The sequence below is a fragment of the Microcaecilia unicolor genome, chromosome 3, assembly GCF_901765095.1.
Source record: "Microcaecilia unicolor chromosome 3, aMicUni1.1, whole genome shotgun sequence".
Taxonomy (NCBI): domain Eukaryota; kingdom Metazoa; phylum Chordata; class Amphibia; order Gymnophiona; family Siphonopidae; genus Microcaecilia; species Microcaecilia unicolor.
This window is the reverse complement of record NC_044033.1, coordinates 249,899,849-249,905,848: the sequence shown is the minus strand read 5'-3', so window position 1 is coordinate 249,905,848 and position 6,000 is coordinate 249,899,849.

Here is a 6,000-nt window from a genome sequence, read left to right as displayed (position 1 = left end):
TAACCATAGCAACTCTTGCTTATGAGGTCTTGCAGGTGCTAGTCTCAGGACTGTTTATAGATTGCCCCCACCCTTGCCAGTTCTCAATTACCTCATTTCAGCACTTGCCACAGTGAAATGTAACTGTGTCAAAGGTGATCTCTGATTTTTACAGGCTAGCTCTCTTTTGTATCAGAGATTATTTTGATTTTAAGAAGCCTAGCTATTATTATGAGCCATTGGCCTGTATTTTACTGAGAGCAAGGGCTAGCATAACTCTTCAGTAAATACATAAGTATTGCTACACTGGGACAGAGCAAAGGTCCATCAAGCCCAGCATCCTGTTTCCAACAGTGGGCAATCCAAGTCACAAATACCTGGCAAGATCCCTAAAAAGTTCAATACATTTAATGCAGCTTATCCCAGAAATAAGCAGTGGATTTTCCCCAAGTCAATTTAATAATGGTCTATGGATTTTTCCTTTAGGAAGCCATCCAGACCTTTTTAAAACCCTGCTAAGCTAACTGCCTTTACCACATTCTCTGGCAACGAATTCCAGAGTTTAATTAAACGTTGAGTGAAGAAAAATTTTCACCGATTCGTTTTAAATGTACTAGTTTGTAGTTTCATCGCATGCCCCCTAGTCCTAGTATTTTTGGAAAGAGTAAGCAAACAATTCACGTCCACCCATTCCACTCCACTCATTATTTTATAGACCTCCATCATATCTCCCCTCAGCCATCTTTTCTCTAAGCTGAAGAGCCCTAGCCGCTTCAGCCTTTCCTACTACTATTTAGCATTTCTATAGCGCTTCAAAGCATACGCAGCGCTGCACAAACATAGAAGAAAGACAGTCCCTGCTCAAAGAGCTTACAATCTAATAGACAAAAATAAAGCAAGCAAATCAATTAATGTGTAGAGGAAAGAGGAGAGGAGGGTAGGTGGGGCTGGTGGTTACAAGTCAAAAGCAAAATTGGCTACCCGCTCTATGAGATTGAGCGAGCACACCATGAACTCATGGGGAAGTCGTCCCATCCCCTTTATCATTTTCGTCGCCCTTCTCTGTACCTTTTCTAATTATTCTACTAGTACTGTACTAGAAAATAGGCTTAGCACTTTCCCTGCATGCTAAGCCTGTTTCTAGCAAGACCATAAATTAATCCTTTTTCAATTTCATTTTCTGGCCAAACATTAATGCACAGTCACTGAAAAAAAATTAATGAGGGAGACCTTACTGCGTCTTATTTCGGAGGTGCTGGGGGTTTCCACATGAAGTCTGTTTTATTCAGTTAGCACATGCTAATGTCGCCATGGAAGCTGAATAGCACTTCCACACCCGTTCCCTGCCCCTTCCTCTAAAAAAAATAAATATTGTGTGTTAGCGTGCGTAAATGCAAAGCTAACGCAAAACGCTTTTTGAGGATGAAAATGATAAAGGGGATGGGACGACTTCAGGGCCGCCGAGAGACTAGGCCGGGCCCGGGGCAAGGCCGACCCGCCTCCACCTCCCGTCGCTCCCCCTGCCGCCCCCGTCACTCCCTCCGCCGCTGCAGTCCGCTTGTTGAAGATCCCTAGTTGCTTTAGCCTTTCCTCATAGGGAAGTCGTCCAGGGCCGCCAAGAGGGGAGGCAGGGGGGCAAAATTCCCTGGGCCGCCGGCGCAGCAGTTCCCGGTCTCACCTGTCTGTCTCCATGGCTACGGGCCCCCTGCATTCAAGGCGGCAGTCGCAGATCGCCTCTCTTCGGGCCTTCCCTCCCTATGTCCCGCCCTTGTCTGATGTAACTTCCGGTTTCCGCGAGGGCGGGACACGGGGAGGGAAGGCCCGAAGGGAGGCGATCTGTGACTGCCGCTTCGAATGCAGGGGGCCCGGAGCCGAGGAGGCAGGCAGGTGAGACCGGGAACTGCAGCACCGGCGGCCTGACCCCGGCGCCGGGCCCCCCCTTAGAAGCCCGGGGAATTTTGTCCCCCCTGCCTCCCCTCTCGGCGGCCCTGGACGACTTCCCTATGAGGAAAGGCTAAAGCAACTAGGGATCTTGAACAAGCTGAATAGCACTTCCACACCCGTTCCCTGCCCCTTCCTCTAAAAAAATAAATATTGTGTGTTATCTATCTTTTCTCTTGGAGAAGAGATAGATGAGGGGAGCTATGATAAAGGTCTATAAAATACTGACTGGAGTGGAATGGGTAGACGTGAATCACTTGTTTACTCCTTCCAAAAATATTAGGACTAGGGGGCATGCAATGAAGTAAATTTAAACAAACCAGAGAAAATATTTCTTCACTCAATGCTGGAATTCATTACCGGAGAGTGTGGTAAAAGCAGTTAGTTTAGCAGGGTTTAAAAAAGGTTTAGATACTTTTCTGAAAGAAAAGTCCATAAAATGGACTTAGGAAAATTCACTGCTTATTCCTAGGATAAGCAACATAAATTCTGTTTTACTCTTCTGGGATCTTGCCAGGTGCTTGTGACATGGATTGGCCTTTGGTCTGTCCCAGTACGACAATGCTTTTGTTCTTATATAGTTTAGTAAACGAGCCCCTTTGACTGTTCCTAAATAATTATCACCACTGTACAGTAGTTATGATAAGCTGTAATAATATGTATGTGATCAGAGAGGTTTCTGGTTGGGAAAAGCTGAAAGTGTGAGGTCAGACAAAACTCAAGACTGTAAGACTACCAATTTTGAGCTTTTTGTTATGGTCGCACCGTTACTATATCGCCTTGGGCATAGCATAGGTGACAACCCCAATATTGCGCAAATGCCTTCATGTAGTCCAAGGAGGGATAATTTGTGATGGGTTTAGTTAGCATCCTGAACTCACTCAGACGAGTTGGCCCCTATGTCAAATAATAATAATAACTAGTAAAAAAGGCCCGTTTCTGACACATATGAAACGGGCGCTAGCAAGGTTTTCCTCATAATGTGTATGTTTTGGAGAGTGTATGTGAGAGTGACTGTGTGTGATAGAGAGAGTGAAAGTGTGAGTGTGTGTGTGTGAGAGAGAAAGTGAGTCTGTGTGTGAGCGTGTCTGTGAGAGAGTGTGTGTGTGAGAATGAGAGTGTGTGCAATTGCGTATGGGAGACACAGTGTGATAGAGAGAGAGAGAGTGTGTTTCACACAGATACAGTGTGTGCGTGAATGAGAGTGTGTGTGTGAGGCACAGATTGTCTGTGAGACTGAGTGTATGAGACCAAGCGAGTATGTAAGTGACTGTGTGACACATAGAGAGTGAATGTGATACAATGTGAGAGAGTGTATGAGAGTGAGAGACAGAAACACATTGTCTGTGAGAGAGAGAGTGTGTGTGTGTGTGACAGAGATACCTCCCTCCCTCCCTCCCTCTCTCTCTATAGTGTCAGGCCCCCCTCTTTCTCTGGTGTCTGAGATTGCTGCCACTGCACCTAAGCAATTGGTGTGCTGGACGAGAGGAAGAGAGAGAGAGAGTGTGTGTGTGGGGTGGGGGGGGATGTGTTGGAGGGGTTCAGCTTGGAAGAAGAGGGGTGTGGGGGATTCTGGATGCGCTGCCAGATGAAAGTAAGTGAGTATGTGTGTGTGTGTGGGGGGGGGGGGGTTCAGGAAGCAATGGCAGATGACAGAGTGAGGGAGTGTGTGTGTGTGGGGGGGGGGGGGGCAGGGGGTACAGGAAGCGCTGCCAGATGAGAGAGTGAGTGTGTGTGTATGGGGTTTCATGAAGCGCTCCCATCCTTGAACCCCCTCCCCACCTCAGTCCCCTTCTCTCATTCAAGAACCCCCTCCCCAGTTTTCCTCATAATGTGTATGTTTTGGAGAGTGTATGTGAGAGTGACTGTGTGTGATAGAGAGAGTGAAAGTGTGAGTGTGTGTGTGTGAGAGAGAAAGTGAGTCTGGGTGTGAGCGTGTCTGTGAGAGAGTGTGTGTGTGAGAATGAGAGTGTGTGCAATTGCGTATGGGAGACACAGTGTGATAGAGAGAGAGAGAGTGTGTTTCACACAGATACAGTGTGTGCGTGAATGAGAGTGTGTGTGAGGCACAGATTGTCTGTGAGACTGAGTGTATGAGACCAAGCGAGTATGTAAGTGACTGTGTGACACATAGAGAGTGAATGTGATACAATGTGAGAGAGTGTATGAGAGTGAGAGACAGAAACACATTGTCTGTGAGAGAGTGTGTGTGTGTGTGACAGAGATACCTCCCTCCCTCCCTCTCTCTCTCTCTATAGTGTCAGGCCCCCCTCTTTCTCTGGTGTCTGAGATTGCTGCCACTGCACCTAAGCAATTGGTGTGCTGGACGAGAGGAAGAGAGAGAGAGAGTGTGTGTGTGGGGTGGGGGGGATGTGTTGGAGGGGTTCAGCTTGGAAGAAGAGGGGTGTGGGGGATTCTGGATGCGCTGCCAGATGAAAGTAAGTGAGTATGTGTGTGTGTGTGTGTGTGTGGGGGGGGGGGGTTCAGGAAGCAATGGCAGATGACAGAGTGAGGGAGTGTGTGTGTGTGTGTGGGGGGGGGGCAGGGGGTACAGGAAGCGCTGCCAGATGAGAGAGTGAGTGTGTGTGTATGGGGTTTCATGAAGCGCTCCCATCCTTGAACCCCCTCCCCACCCCACCTCAGTCCCCTTCTCTCATTCAAGAACCCCCTCCCCAGTCTCTCCCATCCAAAAACCCCAGTCCCCTCCCCACCCGTCCCCTTCTCCAATCCGAGAACCCCCTCCCCAGTCTCTCCCATCCAAAAACCCCAGTGCCCTTCCCACCTGTCCCCTTCAAGCATCCAAGAACCCCCTCCCCCATCCTTGAACCCCCTCCCCACCTCAGTCTCCTTCTCCCATTCAAGAACCCCCTCCCCAGTCTCTCCCATCCAAAAACCCCAGTGCCCTTCCCACCCGTCCCCTTCAAGCATCCAAGAACCCCCTCCCCCATCCTTGAACCCCCTCCACACCTCAGTCCCCTTCTCCCATTCAAGAATCCCAGTCCTCTCCCCATCCGTCCCCTTCTCCCATCCGAGAACCCCCTCCCCAGTCTCTCCCATCCAAGAACCCCAGTCCCCTCCCCACCCGTCCCCTTCAACTATCCAAGAACCCCCTCCCCACCCCCTTCTGCTTCTCCCATCCATGAACCCCTCCCACCTGTCTCCTTCCCATTTGAGAACCCCCTTCCCCCCACCCTTCTCCCATCTGAGTCCCTCCCCACCTACCAGCTCCATTCTCCTGCCGCCCAGGCCCACCACCCTCACTGCCTTAAAAAAAAACCCAATTTGAAGCGCTGGAGTAACAGGCAGCAGCGCCTCGCGTCTGCCCTTCTACTAAAAATCTCTTCCACGACGTCATTGGGCCTTCCCACATTGAGTCCCACCCGCCCTCGCGGTAATTGGAAGTTACCTGAGAGGAGGGCGGGACTCAATGTGGGAAGGCCCAATGACGTCGTCGAAGAGATTTTTAGTAGAAGGGCAGACGCGAGGCGCTGCTGCCTGTTACTCCAGCGCTTCAAATTGGGTTTTAAAGGCAGGACAGCGCCGGGAGCGGACTCGCAGCACCCCCCACCCGCTGACATCAGGGGGCGGAGCGCCTCCACCACGTCGCCGTCGCGCGTTGCTGGGAGAGGACTCGGAGCACCCCCCACCCGCTGACATCTGGGGCGGAGCGCCCCCACCACGTCGCCGTCGCGCGTTGCTGAACTTGGGAGGGAGGGAGAGTGGTGCTCGGGCGGTCGGGGCGGGGCTACCTGAGGCGCGCGCGCGGCGCGGTTGGTAGCCAGCGTTTCCTTGGCAGGGGGAGGAGTAGGGAAACAGCGTGTTTCCCTACTCCTCCCCCTTCCTTGATGCGGTCCCTGCTTTCATTTTTCTGTTGGTTTTCCGCCCTCGACTTCATGACATTTGACGCGAGGGCGGGGCAGCAAGCCGTTCAGTGGCTTCACCACCACGAACTTACGAACCGGAACCGTTCTGGGAGTCTGAGTGACTTCAGAACGTTGTCCTCAGAACGTTGAGGGTGCCTTTTATTATATTAAATAATAATATTGTTATTTTAAACAGTCTTGTCTTAGAAACCCTGCC